We start from the raw sequence: 14,259 nt of genomic DNA, 5'->3' as shown, positions 1-14,259 counted from the left end.
TGTGAACCTGGTGAGAGCTGACAGTATTTTATTTATTAAAACTGATCATTAAGCATGATGTTTTCTTTACTGTGTGCTTTTCTTTTTCTTTGTTGCCAACAAGGAAGCAGGAATAAGCTAACAAAGAATTAAGTCACATTGCTGTGGTAAAAACCTGTTTCTTTCTGTCTCGTCTGACAACATTTGCTGCAGGTAAAAGTTCAAGATTTTTACATTTAAAGAAAAAAAAGTTATTACTGTTTTTTAACAGGTCAGTTTTCTTTTTTACATCATGTAAAAAATACAGAGTCCTAAAACATAAGATTTTGATTTAGAATTAAATGTGTAATGTTTATTAAAAAATATTTGGAATTTGTTATCTTATTTTAAGACACACAAACACACACACACATATATATATATATATATATATATATATATATATATACATACATACATACATATAAATTTTTATATATATATATTTATATTACCTTCTGTTTGCTGTCATGTTTTTTTTTTTTGTTTCTGTATCTGGAACTTTTACCTGCAGCAAATGTTGTCAGACGAGACAGAAAGAAACAGGTTTTTACCACAGCAATGTGACTGAATTCTTCTGTTAACTTCTTCCTGCTTCCTTGTTGGCAATTAAGAAAGAAAGAAATAGACAAAGTATAATATATATATATATATATATATATATATATATATATATATATATATATATATATATATATATATCATAAACATTGGATGCATGTAGATATAAATTTGAAATATATGAGTTGTTTACCCAAAAATAAATATTAACTCCTACAAATACTGTTTACTGCAGCAAAACATAATTTTATAATTCAATAGCTCCAGAGAAGACTGGCATTAGTAGAACGATTAAGAACAGTTTTAAGGAAATCTACGGGATTAAAAAAATTAAATTATGTATAATCTAAGACTCAGAATGAGTGAAGAACTAGGTGAGATATGAGTGTAGAAGTCCTTCTATTTGCCCAATGACAAAACTAACAGCCTGGTCGAAGGTTAAATGCATGTAAGACTTTTTCTAGTGCTTCTGAAAAGAATTAAGTTGTTTTATAGAATTTATTTATATTAGATTTTTTAGCTCTGAATTTAATCTGACTCCAATTTTAAGTGACCATCAAATATAGACTGTATTTCTAATTGTAAGAACGGATCACATTCATCATTTATGACTTAATTTAGAGTTTTAATTTATATCTGTTCCTTTACTCTTCAGTTATACAATCATTAGGGACCAAACACCGCTCAGAGTTCCACGCCCAGGGTTGGCACATCTTCTCACGAACAGTATGTCGACACTCTGAAATTAGTCAGAGGTTGCTGGGTAACTAATATTCAAATAGGCCGGTTGCAAACTGCTCACACATCCCTGAAACAAAAGCAAAAATAACCAAGCCCAATGCAACTTGCTAAGATCAGCGATTAGATGATTAAAAGATCTCCATGCTGACATGCCCAAAATGGCTCTGTACAGTCAAATGTGCCTTAAAATCAAAATCTAACCATGTTGAATCATAAACGTGCAATTAAAGATTTCAGGAGAATTCAGAAAGAATCAAAACTTTTATTTGTCAGGTAAAATTGTATTCTGCCAATTACATAATAAAACAATCAGAAAGCCAACTCAGAGATGTTACTGTAAAAATACAACATCCATTAATCAAAGATAAATCAAAGAATTATAGATGCATACCCGACCAGAGAAGTACATTGCACCATAAGTCTCAGAGTTGCTGCAATTGGGGTGTCTTAGCTATAAACCCCCCCTGACCCATATCACATCTTTACCTTATATACTCAAGTCAAAACACACAGCCTTAAATTCAAGACAATAGAAGCGTCACAGAGACCCTTACCTGGTGAATTTGAGAAAACCATCTCTAAGGTGGGGGAGCATCTGGCAGAGATATTATCAAAACCAAAAACTAAATCAACATATAGCAGTGAAATATTAGTGTGCAATTAAGACCACTTTACCAATCACACTGAGACATTTAAATTGATACCAAACATGAATATAGTGCTGCAAGATACACCATATTAAAACCCTCAACATTTAATGTGAAATGTGCTCTGATCAGTAAGTCACTTAAAGAGCATATTGTAGGTTAAAAAACAGTTTAAAAAAAAGGTAGAATCGTTTGTGAAAATACTCTATTATACCATAAAATACCATATTAAAATGTTTTACGAAGTGCAAGGGTACAAATTTTAAAGAAAATGTGTCTGTTTTCCCACTTCCGCTTTTTTTTCTAACCACCACGCACGCTGTTTACAGTGGGGCAGAGGAGCTAATAGCAGAACTGGTTGTTAGTTTTGGCGTAATTTATCATCAACGTGGTATATTATTGCGTTTATGGAAACTGCACAAACTCCAGCCTGTCAACAGATCAAGTCCACAAGTTTTCTGTTGCTGTTTTGGTTCGTGACATGGGATGAATCCGATAAGAGTGATAGCTGACGCGAACGGCGAGAAACACTCCTGGATCAATCGGAGATGCAGCTCGAAGGCTGTACACGGTAAGACAACTCGTTTTTCATTTATGTTTGTCAACTTTCAAGTCCGTAAGCATTATTCTTTGAGTAATTTGAAGCAATGTGATGTGTTTACTTTGGAGTAGCCCATTGCACGGCTGCTAGCTTGTAATGTTAAGCATATTAAATATACTTTTTTAAAGCGTGTAAAAATGTACACATATGATAAGACGGCTAGCAGCATCAGTTTGCTAATATAATAAATGTCTTGTATAGTTACAGCGTTGTGACTTTGTTTGCTTTGTGGTGTGTTTATTAGACTTTGGGAGACAGATGATGACCCGGAGCTGAAGGCTTTCTCTCTACTGGCCTCTCGCTCAACTGTGCTTCACTTTGGCTCACAGAGTAACCTCAACTAAGGTAAAGTGGATTTTATATTCGCACATTCGATTAGTGACAGCTTGTGTGACACACTCTCAGTATTGTTTACCATAGTACTTTTATTATAATGACTGAAATCACACGTAAATATGACTTAAAAACTACATTAGCACTATTAAACTGACAGTGAACAATGTTGTACTTTGATAGTCATTGGCTGCTAACATGATATTAGGGATTAGCAAATAATACTCTTCTGAAATTATATTATTAGGGAGAAAGTCAGAATGTGTGAATATAAAACCAATTTTACCTAAGACATTCACCTCGTTCATCGGGTAAAATATTATGACCCCTATAGTGAATTATGTGTACGTTACATGGTATTATTTGATAACAAAAACTAGAGGGGCAAAGAATTACTTCAATATTTCTATATAATGCAGGCAGGTAAACTCACACTATCTTTGACTTCCTTTTTTTAAAAATATTGGAAACGTGTAACCATTGACTTCCATATCTGTTTTTCCCACTATAGAAGTCAATGGTTACAGATTTTAAGCTTTCTTCAAAATATCTTGGTTTGTGATCAACAGAAGAAAGTCAATGAGGTTTGAAACCACTTGAGGGAGAGTAAAAATAATCTGTCCTGTCAATGAGGAAAGGCACTTTTTATTCACATATGAGGAATATTCATCTTGTAGAAGAAAAACAAACAACAGTCAAAAAATTGAGGTTTGTTCTCACATGCTCAACTTATAATGGGTACAGTCTACTGTATATGTGAGATGGTTTGCAGTTCACTATCCAGGGGTCTGCAAATGTGGCTGGGTTTTCTGTATTGTGTTATATTAAAAATCATATGGTGAATTTTAAAATATACATTATTAATAAACATGATTTAAACTTTTGCATTATATTTCCACAGAATATATGCATCAGCCCTCACTGCGTGTCTGACGGTGGACTAATGGAGTTCATAACAGGCTCGACGGGAATGCTGAACCTTGCACTACATTTGCTCTCCTTTCTAGATCCTTCCAGCGGGTTTACAAGGATGAGGCTGTCGGCATTTTTTTACACAGCATTCACAATTTAACACACATTAAAGACATGATGGTGTGGTACCCACATAAACGTTGGCCAACTTACTAAAAAATAATTTTAGGTTTACTTTTAAATGGGTCAGATGATATATTTTCCTTTCAGTATACACACACTCACACAGATACTTATGCATATATAAAGAGTAAAATGCTGGGTATTAACACTGCTTATGATTTTGTGCTATATAAATAAAACTTGATACTGTAACAACTATACTTGTCTTTTTATGGATTGTTGCCTAAATGGGATCTGATACAGATAATCTTATACCCAAGGAAAAAATGACAAAAAGACATATTTAAAAACTTTTTTTAATTGTTTTAATATTTAATGTTGTTTTTATTTTAATACAGAAGCTCTGAAAACCTTTTGTAAAATAAAAAAGATTTTCCAGTACCTTGTTTACATGTTTCTGCATTATTCCAGACGTTCTGTGTTATTTGTTCTTTGTATTCACTTATCTACTATTAAAAATAGGGTCAATGTGGCATAACTGTGTTAAATGCTCATTCGTTTCTTTTACTGGTAATTATTAATACTTATAGATGATCAATACTAGCTTTGCTGATTTTGAAGATTTCGTTATCATGCATATCTCTCTGTAAGCCAACACTGGGCTCACCATAAACCTGCTCTGTTCTCCCTCACAAAAGAGTTAAATTACACTTCTCTGACTGCTGTTCTGTCTGCTGTTCTGTCCACAGGCTTATAGTTGTATGGCTGTGGTCTGTCGTTTGTGTGAGTCTCTCAGAATGTCTTATCTCGGCATCCAAACGTGCACCGCGATCTGTTGTCTTTGTGGTGTTTATATGCGCAAACTCCCTGATCCGACGTCACTTCCGGTCTGGTGATTTTTCAAATGCGGAAGTAAATTTCCATGACTTTAAACGACTTCAAACGGCTTAATAATAAACTTTAACAAATATTTTAAGGACAATCTAGTTCTTACTTTACTCTTACACAAATTGTCTTACTGGGGTGTCTAACCTACAATATGCTCTTTAAAGGTCAAGAAGGGGGGCTTGGGGTGTAAGGAGAAGAGTCCATTCCTGCATTCATCCCTGATCTTGTCAATGACATACAGTCAGGAAGATTTAATCAGGATGATTTGAATAGAACAGTTGAACAGCTGGTTTCCTGATCACTTCTCAGATCAGAAAGTCCATTGTAGCATTGCATAGCAATTCTTGTAGTCTTGTCTAATGATATATATATATATATATATATATATATATATATATATATATATATATATATATATATATATATATATATATATATTATGAAAGAAAAATGGATGCATTTGGGACACATCATCGGTGATGTATCTTGGGATCATTGGGTGTTTTGGGTCTCTCAACATCATACACTCTCACCCAGGTGACCCAGCCGGGGTTGACGACTTGTGTCCCAACAACAGTCCATGGATCTGCCCTCTTAATCCACAGCCACCTTGTGGCTTTCTCTGCGGCTTTGCTTGCAGATCGAATGGCCCTTGCCTTTGGCATGCCTGTAATGCCCAAACGACTGAGGACTTTGCAAAGTAAACGCCCTGCAAAGCCTCTACATCCTATTTCTATGGGCTCATAGAAAGTTCTCCAGCCTCTTCCTGCACTCCTCCACTACTTCCTGGTACTTAGCACGCTTCCTCTCATTTGCTTCTTCAAAATGCTCTTCTCAAGGCACTGTAAGCTCCAGAATAATTAGCTGTCTTGAAGCTTCTAAGATAGCTATAATGTCTGGGCGGAGACGTGTTGTAGCGATGTGATGAGGAAACCTCAGCTGTTTTCCCAGGTCGACCTCCAGCTGCCAGTCCGAGGCTTTATGAAGGAGGCCTGTTGTTAATTGTGGGAGGGCCCGGGGTTTTTCTCCAGTTTTGATGAAGTGGACTGGCTTCCTTGGAGCATGATGATTCTTGCTGGTGTTGATGGCTGAGGCTAAGCTCGCAGCAATTGCCTTTAACACCTGGTCATGGCGCCAACGATAGCGACCATCAGCCAGAGCCTTGGGGCAGCTGCTGAGGAGATGTTCTACAGAGCCTCTTCCAGAACAAAGAAGGAAGGAAGATGTCTCATTCTTTCCCCGAACATGGAGGTTTGATGGGCTTGACAGTACATCGTAGACAGCTTGTACCAGGAAATGGACTCGCTGGAAATTCGCCTGCAAGATGTTCACCCAGGTCAACCTACGTTGCAGTGTATTCTCCCAACTAGTCCATGCTCCCTGCTGCCGGAGTCCTACTACCCTGCTACACTCTCTTCCTCCACACTTGCTCAAACCTCTCCCTGGGGTAGGTGGTGTCTTTCCTTGCCTTTGACATGGCTAACTAAGGTCTTAGTGCCCACCAGAGCCTTTTGTCCCAGGCGTGACTCTGCCACCTCCACTGCTTTCCCAGCATTCCATTTCCTGCCTGTCCTAACATCATTGCAGGCTGATGACACCTTGCCATCTCTAGAGTCCCTGTACTGTAGGGCTTCTCTGGTGCGTACGACCATGAATTCCTCTGTGAGGCCACTGAATGGCAGCTGCAAGGTGTTACTCATCCCGTATAGTGAAATATATATATATATATACACATATATATAATTTACATTTTTTTTTCTCCTTTTATCTCCTTCAAGTTTGGCTGGTTAACTCATTCATGGTTAACACATTTTTATATATTTTTTCTTGGATCCTATCTAAAGCTACTGTTCTGAGTTAAGGGGATTTAATGTTTTATTTGTACTTCCCTTTTGTCATTTTAACTTGTAACAAAAAAGTTAAATTTTTTTTTATTTGTCCAGTTTTTTTAATTTTTTTTTTTTTTTTTAATGAAACGTCCTTAGGCCTAGACCAGAGTCGTAACACTTTTATTGTACTGTAAACTGCACTGGTCCTACAATGTTGTGTATTTGTGGACTATGCACATGTTGAATGATGAGTTTAAATATATATATATATATATATATATATATATATATATATATATATATATATATATATATATATATATATATATATATATAAACAATGTGAGATTCAATGCAAAATATATTATTTTAAAGAATGCTGGTAGCTGGCACACATTGATTACCATATTATTTTTTATTAGCATTAAGGAAGTCAACTGGTGCTAGCAACCAGCATTCATGATAATTCATGAACTCAGCTAGCCTATTTACTTTTCCATTATGCTTGAAAATTGGACGAAAATCACAATGTGTCATTTTCAAACCTAAACAAAAACCTAAATACCATATTAAAATTTGACAATACTGAGAACGTGTGTGTGTGTGTGTGTGTGTGTGTGTGTGTGTGTGTGTTTTCTGTTGTAATTCTTCACATCTCTGACCTCTGGCGGTCAGACTGTAGAACTGCAGCTTCACAAATTAAAGCATTATGAAAATTATTTATTACAGTTAACGTTTACTTTAAAGTCGACCTATTCTGCTCCTTATTGCAAGATGTAAAATAAGTCTCTGATGACTCGGGGTTTTCTTTTGAAGGGCCAAAAACCCAAACTGGATTAAGGGTGCTGGGCAAGAGAGGTAAATATACCAAACTCTAATGTTGTCATAGTAATTTCCTAATTTATTATAGAATTTGTTGTATAATTTAACTAATGCTATAATTTATTGTATTAAAAAGACTTTATATAAAAACTGTACATTTTATATTGAACTTCTTACAATAAAAAAACATGAACCATTCCATTTATATTGCTGAAAATGTCTTGATTGGCTTAATGACATTATTACACATTGCATATGGCATTATATTCAGCAACTCAAACACTCCATTGGACAGTTTCTCACTCAGGGCTGTTTATGCTAATAAGGGAGAGATGGTCAATAATGGGCGGGGCTTCCCTTTTATAATGACACATACAAAGAGAGAATGTCAATCACAGTGTTTAAATTTTGAGTATAAAATTTGTCGTCCCACAGGTAGATGTTTAATTTACACACAAAACTACTGTACACAGCAGGAAAAAAACATCTCTGTTTCTCTCAGCAAAGTTAAAAAAGCAATATGTAAAAGCTGTTATTGTTATTTTATTATAGTTATTTGCAGCTTATATCATGGTAGCAAGATCACTACAGCTTTATCTGTTTAAATATGTGCATATAAATCACCTATAGTAACTTTAATGTATTATAGTTTGGTATATTTACCTTTGGCCCATGGCTCTCAATGATAATTGGTTTTCGGCTTTTAATTAAAAAAAAGGTTTGGGCAGCCCTGCTTATACTCTTATACTCAGGGTTTATGTCAGGTATTCTATACAAGTGTGCCGCAAGCCTACGTTTGAGTGAAGGTTTCGGCCGTTAGATCGCCCCCTGGGGGCTGGCTGCAGTACAAGTCATAAAGCCCGCCTCCTCCGTGTTAATGAAGGAGACTTGAGCCCAAATAAAAAAAAATATTACACTTGCAATAAAATGTCCCGAAAGATGGTTCTGGTGGATTAAGGCACTGGTTATTGTGCTGAAATAGGTGCAGATCTTCATTTTTGTAAACAGTTTGTTTTTAGCAGTAATTTAATGCTGGGCGTGTCATCGTGATACACAGCTGTGATTGACAGTTTCTCAAAGCGCGGCGTCTGAGCTTCGGCAGGAGACTGAAGTAGACTGAAATGTTATCATTCGATTTCGGTGTTATTTTACCATGACAAAATGAGTTCAGCAGTAAACTACAGTTTCTGACATACATGATCTGGTGGAACACTGTTTATTCGCTAAGGTCAGGGCTTTTTTCGGGCTTTATTAGTTTGCTGATACACGCCTAGCCACCCAGATAGCAAAACACAGTTCCGGCTAGATTCTCGCCTGCCGGAGACTTATCTCTTAGAGCTCAGACTGACTAATGTTACCTCTGCTGGACCTACTCCGGATGCCTGGACTCACTGCCCGATTCCAGTCCGAGTCAATCGAGCCAGATGCGGCGGCCGAGCGAGCAGGCGCTGCCGCATGCGAGCCGGAATCAGCCCGCGACGCCGCGAGTAAGTTATGCGCTGCGGCCTGGAGCTGGCGCGATTGAATATATAAAACCCTCATATTTGTTAACGTTATTACATCCATTTGTGTTGATATGACAGCAAACGCATGCTGAGAAGTTCGGGGGGCGTAGTTGATTTTACATAAAGCGTTTGATTGGAAGCTCGACTCTGCTCATTTTCGCGGCTCCTCCTCTGGCTCCATCAGACAGTCCTTCTGCGCATGTCTGGCTCCAATTTCAGCAGTCTTTTGCGACAGTTTGTGCCCGTCAAGCAGGCGTTTTGCCCTCAAGGCGTTCAATGGGAAAAAGGGCTGTCGCGTCGTCCATATTTTTTACAGTCATTGATTCTATAACACTTGTGTTTTGCTGCCCTCTTCTGGAGACTCTCTATACTTCATTTTTGCTCAGTGATGTTTAACAGGGTTTCACTCTCTGGATCACTACTTTTTTTCTTATTTTATAAGTTCTTGCTCTCTGGTTATCAAACCCATGTCTCTGACACTGTTAGCACCATTCTCTACAGGAAAGCTTAAATCTGTCTTTACAGACTGAGCCTTATAGTCAGCAGGCCCATATTGGCTTATCGGGAGCACCGAGAGAATTCCCGGTGGGCCAGTCTGTTTTTTGGCCGCGAGCGTCTGTGTCCCTTGCTGCTTGCACTCTCAGCAGTTGCACCTTTTTCATTTATTTATTTACTTGACCATAGCCACACTATTTTTATTCAATATTGTGCCGCAGCTCCGCTCTTTTTATTTATTTTTCGCAGCCCCGTGAGCAAAATGCAGCACGCAGGTTAATGACGATGTAACTAAGTTATCATTCCACCCCAAACAGTGGCAACTTAGTGCATATTAATTAATATTAATGAATATTACACCTGCTCAATGAAAATCAGATGATTCACTACATTAATAAATCTGACATAACTTTATCAGAAATCTAAAAAGGGAAGAAAAAAAGTAGGGTAATAAAAGAGTAGACATCAATAGCAGCAGATAACAGTGCAATACTTATTTTATATCCCGAACACATCACCCTAACAGTGCCATCTTGGTCTAGTGGTTAGCATATTGCGTTATCATGCCGCCGATCCGAGATCGATCCTTACCATGTTAATTTTTTTTTTCATTTTTAGTGTTGAGACATATAATACTGTTTGGGTTACTTATGTAAGGGGTACATTAGTGTTAGTGTCATTAGAAAATGAATAGGAAATAACATTATTTTAATATAGTCAGTCATCGATTGAGGTGGGCCGGTCTTAGGCTTGAAACTCCAGAGCAAAAAAGGAGTCCCACTCCAGCCCTGATAGTCAGCATAATTTCTTGTCATCTCCACATCTTCTATTGCAGTGGTTCTTAAACTTTCTTCACCAAGTATCACCTCAGAAAAAAAAAATCTCTCCAAGTACCACCATAATGACCAGTAATGCAATACAGTGCAACATAGGGAGGTTCCTGAGTTTGCAGTAACTGAAATGCCCACAGCAGAGGTCTACAAAAGCACTTCTGTAGTGTGTATCTGCTAGAAAATTTGTATTTTAAACAGACATAAGGACCTGCTAGTTACATATTTTTTTTCACAAATGCTGAGTGCCTCTTCAGGCTCTGCACCAAGCGGATTAATTTTTTGCATCTGATGAAATGGTAAACTAAACATTCTAATCACACCAGTGTGATCACAGGCTGCCGGGAACAGCTAATGCTGATCACAATAGTGTTATCACACACTTTACTGTCGATGGTGTGGTACTCGTTTCATCCGTCCGCTTTCCCAAATGATCACCAAGACACAGCATCCAGTCTCCGGCATTAGACACAAAAATTACGCTCTCTGTGTTAGAGTATAACAAACGGTCACCGAGTTTGTCAATCAGGTTGTACAATTCCAACCTAGCATGAGCTGTCATAAAAGTGCTTATGTTAACGGCAAGCGTTTTGCAATGATTTTCCTCAGACATCGCCTGAGATGAATGTGAAAGATTTCAACATGTCAATTTTACAGAATTGATCCTGGTGAATTAAGCAAAAGCTTGTTGATGGAACTCTGGTCAGGGTTATGACAAATCTTTGCGGGATCAAGAAAAATGCTGTTTTTCTTAGTATTTGTGGATGTAAATCTCCTTTTCTGCATTTTTGACAACATTTGAAGGATAACAGGATGCTTGTTGTATTAAACATCAAAACGTTTTAATGTATTCGCTAAACAACTCATTCGACCTTTCAAGGAAATGCAAAACTTCGTCAGCCTTGACCACCACATACCCTTTCTTGAACCCTTTTAAAAGTTCAATACTGACCAGCACCCCAAGAGAGCCCTCTCATCATCCATGTAACAACATCTTGATGTCTGGTTTTCAGAGTGTGCGCAGGTTGACATAGTAGGAACATGTGTTTACCTCCAAATCTGTATGGGATGACCGGATGTTGTAATTTACGGGATGGAACCACAGTGGGTTTAAAAAGCGCATAATATTTTTTGATTGGTTGAAAGTCATTGAAAATTATTATAGAGTTTATTATCAGACAGCTCTTCCTTGATTGACAAAATGGGTTTAAGGAAGTAAAATCAAGATAACTGTTTTTCCCCTCTCGAGAGAGAGACAAATAAGTGCTCATATCTATCACCGCAAGGTCTGTCTGTTTCATTTTGGTCCATTTGCACTCGCAGATGACCTCTACTTTGAAACCATAAATGTTTTGCTGAATTTCAACTTTTCGTCAGACTGTCTTCAGAGAACTCAGAAGGGGAGAACTCATGGGGAGAGCTCACAGAGTGTGGACTTTGTGGGGCTCAAAGTGGCATTGGTGTCCATGGTGCAAACAGCCATTAAATTCTAGATCATACCTTGACCTGGCCTGTTTGTATTGTCCATCTTAAAAAAAATATTGACCGGTTTGCATTTCGCCATGTTTCAAAGTGTGATGAATCTCCACATTTCTTATCTTTTTACACACTCCAACCATTTTGTCGAGACACTAGAGAATGTGAATGTGTTTGTCAAATTTAAACAACCCCAATACAACAACTCGGAAGAGTCATGAAAATGTACAGGTCGATTTTAGCACACTTTAGGAGTTTCATGCATGCTTAGCATTGCAAGATGACTGTTTCTTGAAGTCAAAGGCACAGAGGAGAATAGTACTGTATTTCGCATCAAACTTTGTCTGACCTTTGCCTGATAGGTTTTCATACCCATTAAACTTTTTGTCAGAGAAGAGACCAACATATTCATCATTTTTTGAACTATTGAAATGATGCAGAAAATAGCCTTTTTCAGTTATGGTGAGATTTAATGCAGCAAGTAGACAGAGCCATCGGAATGAAGCTGAAACTATCACTGTAGCGTTGATCAAATGTACCATCGAACATGTATAATTACATCCTTGCATGTGATGATCAAACCACACTTTAATCTCAACAGCTTTATCAGCAGCTAACTGATCGCTGCTCTGTAGATTTTTTTATTTTATCTGTTAAAAAGATTTTAATGTGATTATTACCTGGTGTTAAAATTGCATCAATATTAGTTTTTAGCATTGGGGTTCGAAGGCAAAAATTGATAACGCTACCATCGCCATCAGTGTGTCAAACTATCTTACAGCTATCTTACCCATGGTTTCATCTTTGATGCTAAATCTGTAGATCTATCTAAACACGTTCTTGGTAATAGATATCTTGATATTTGTTTATGGTACCACCATCTCTCACCAATGATTTAATGTCAGTAAGACTTGTTGGACATGGACATAAAGGATTCACAACATTTGAAGTTAATGGCTGTTTATCATCGACAACTGATGGATGTGTTGTATACCTGAGCCTCATGTGGTTTAAAACCTGTAAGATCTTTATCTTCAGAACACAAACTAAGATATTTTTAACTAAATCTGAAAGCTCTCACATCCTCCATAGACAGCAAAGTTTTTTATTTATTTTACATTGAATAGAAAAAAAAAAACAATTAAAGTGAATAAAGATAGCTTTGCTGTTCACAATCAGAAAAACTGAATTGTTTTCAGTTCCAGTTTTATTCAGTTCAGTAAAAAAAAGCATGACATTAATGTTTGTAATATAAGTCTAAAAGTATGATGGCATTTTGAATTGAATTGAAACCATATTAGTGCCATGTATGAATAAAAAAAAATGCATATTATGAGATTAAAGTGATAATATTTAAAAATGATGAAAATAAAGTTGTAATATTTTGAAAATAAAGCCAAAATTATGAAAAAGAAATGGTCAGCACTGTTGCGACACAGCAAGGTCACTGGTTTGAGTCCCAGCGTGACCAAAAGGATTTTCTTTGTGAAGTCTGCATGTTCTCCCCGTGTTCACATGGGTTCCACAGTCCAAACACATAAGGTATAAATGAGTTCTATAAACAAAATTGGCCAAAGTGACATAATTGGCCAAACACAGCAGTTGCTACACAGCAATATTCTGAAAAATACTGTAGTACAAGTCTTTCTTCTGTGTATTACAGGATCATTGGCTTCTTTGAACAGTCTGTGTAGGTCAGTGATGGTCTTGTTTGATCTTTTACAGATTAAGAGAACCAGATCAATGAAAAATTTGTCCTTGAACATGTTTTACTGGTCCTTCCTTATATTCTACTGCTCTTTTGATGTAACCAGTGAGTCGGTGTATTAAGCTGATGTTTTAGCCCATCTTTAAAATGTTAAATGAATCATTTAGCTTATTTGCTCAACAACATCTGAGTCTAATGATCTGATCTGGGCTGTATCTTCTTCAGTAAGAATAACTCTGAACATGTTTTTAAAAGTTAAATAAATTGATACAGAGCTATTAATTCAATATTTAGTCAAACCTACATAGTCTTGATAACTATGTACAGTAAAAACATCCCTGCTCTCCCTACAGTGATCTACAGAAACAGTGCCATAAGCATCACTCAGGATCTTTCTCACATCTTTCATTATGTCTATGATGAAAGGAGTGTCTGTATTAATCTTCTTTATACTTTGCTTCCGAAACAAATCAAACTCTTCCTTCATTGTTTTTAATATTTTTCTTTTAAGGCAAGGTCTTTGCTGTTTTTGTAAAGAGTGTTTTCATGTTGTGCCTTTTTAGAATCAATCATTTCCTTCAGGTCTCACTGCTGAAGAATCTTATTTAATTCTTATTTTTTCTTTGTTTTTAACACAATGTTTTCTTGAAGTTAATTGATTTTGGTTTCAAATCACGTTTTCCACCTAATCGTTATAAAATAAATAGAACACTTAAACAACACAGTGTAGCTAAAAGTCAATCACACTTCTGTGAAATCAAACTACCCAC

At 36.6% G+C, this 14,259-nt stretch overlaps 2 protein-coding genes and 1 long non-coding RNA gene across 4 annotated transcripts in view; 1 reads left to right on the top strand and 2 right to left on the bottom strand.

The window, feature by feature from the left end:
* The window catches only part of LOC141381087 (uncharacterized), a 460,537-nt gene that overhangs the window by 220,632 nt on the left and 225,646 nt on the right, over positions 1-14,259 (bottom strand). The window lies entirely within an intron of this gene.
* LOC100149234 (interferon-induced very large GTPase 1-like) overlaps positions 1-14,259 on the bottom strand; it is a 59,963-nt gene that overhangs the window by 41,481 nt on the left and 4,223 nt on the right. The window lies entirely within an intron of this gene.
* LOC137490358 (uncharacterized) lies at positions 2,294-4,375 on the top strand. Its single transcript, XR_011009780.2, has 3 exons — positions 2,294-2,538; positions 2,813-2,913; positions 3,803-4,375. It is a non-coding gene; the product is annotated as an uncharacterized lncRNA (long non-coding RNA).

This window comes from Danio rerio, chromosome 3 (assembly GCF_049306965.1).
Source record: "Danio rerio strain Tuebingen ecotype United States chromosome 3, GRCz12tu, whole genome shotgun sequence".
Lineage (NCBI taxonomy): Eukaryota > Metazoa > Chordata > Actinopteri > Cypriniformes > Danionidae > Danio > Danio rerio.
This window is presented reverse-complemented; position numbering and strand designations above follow the sequence as displayed.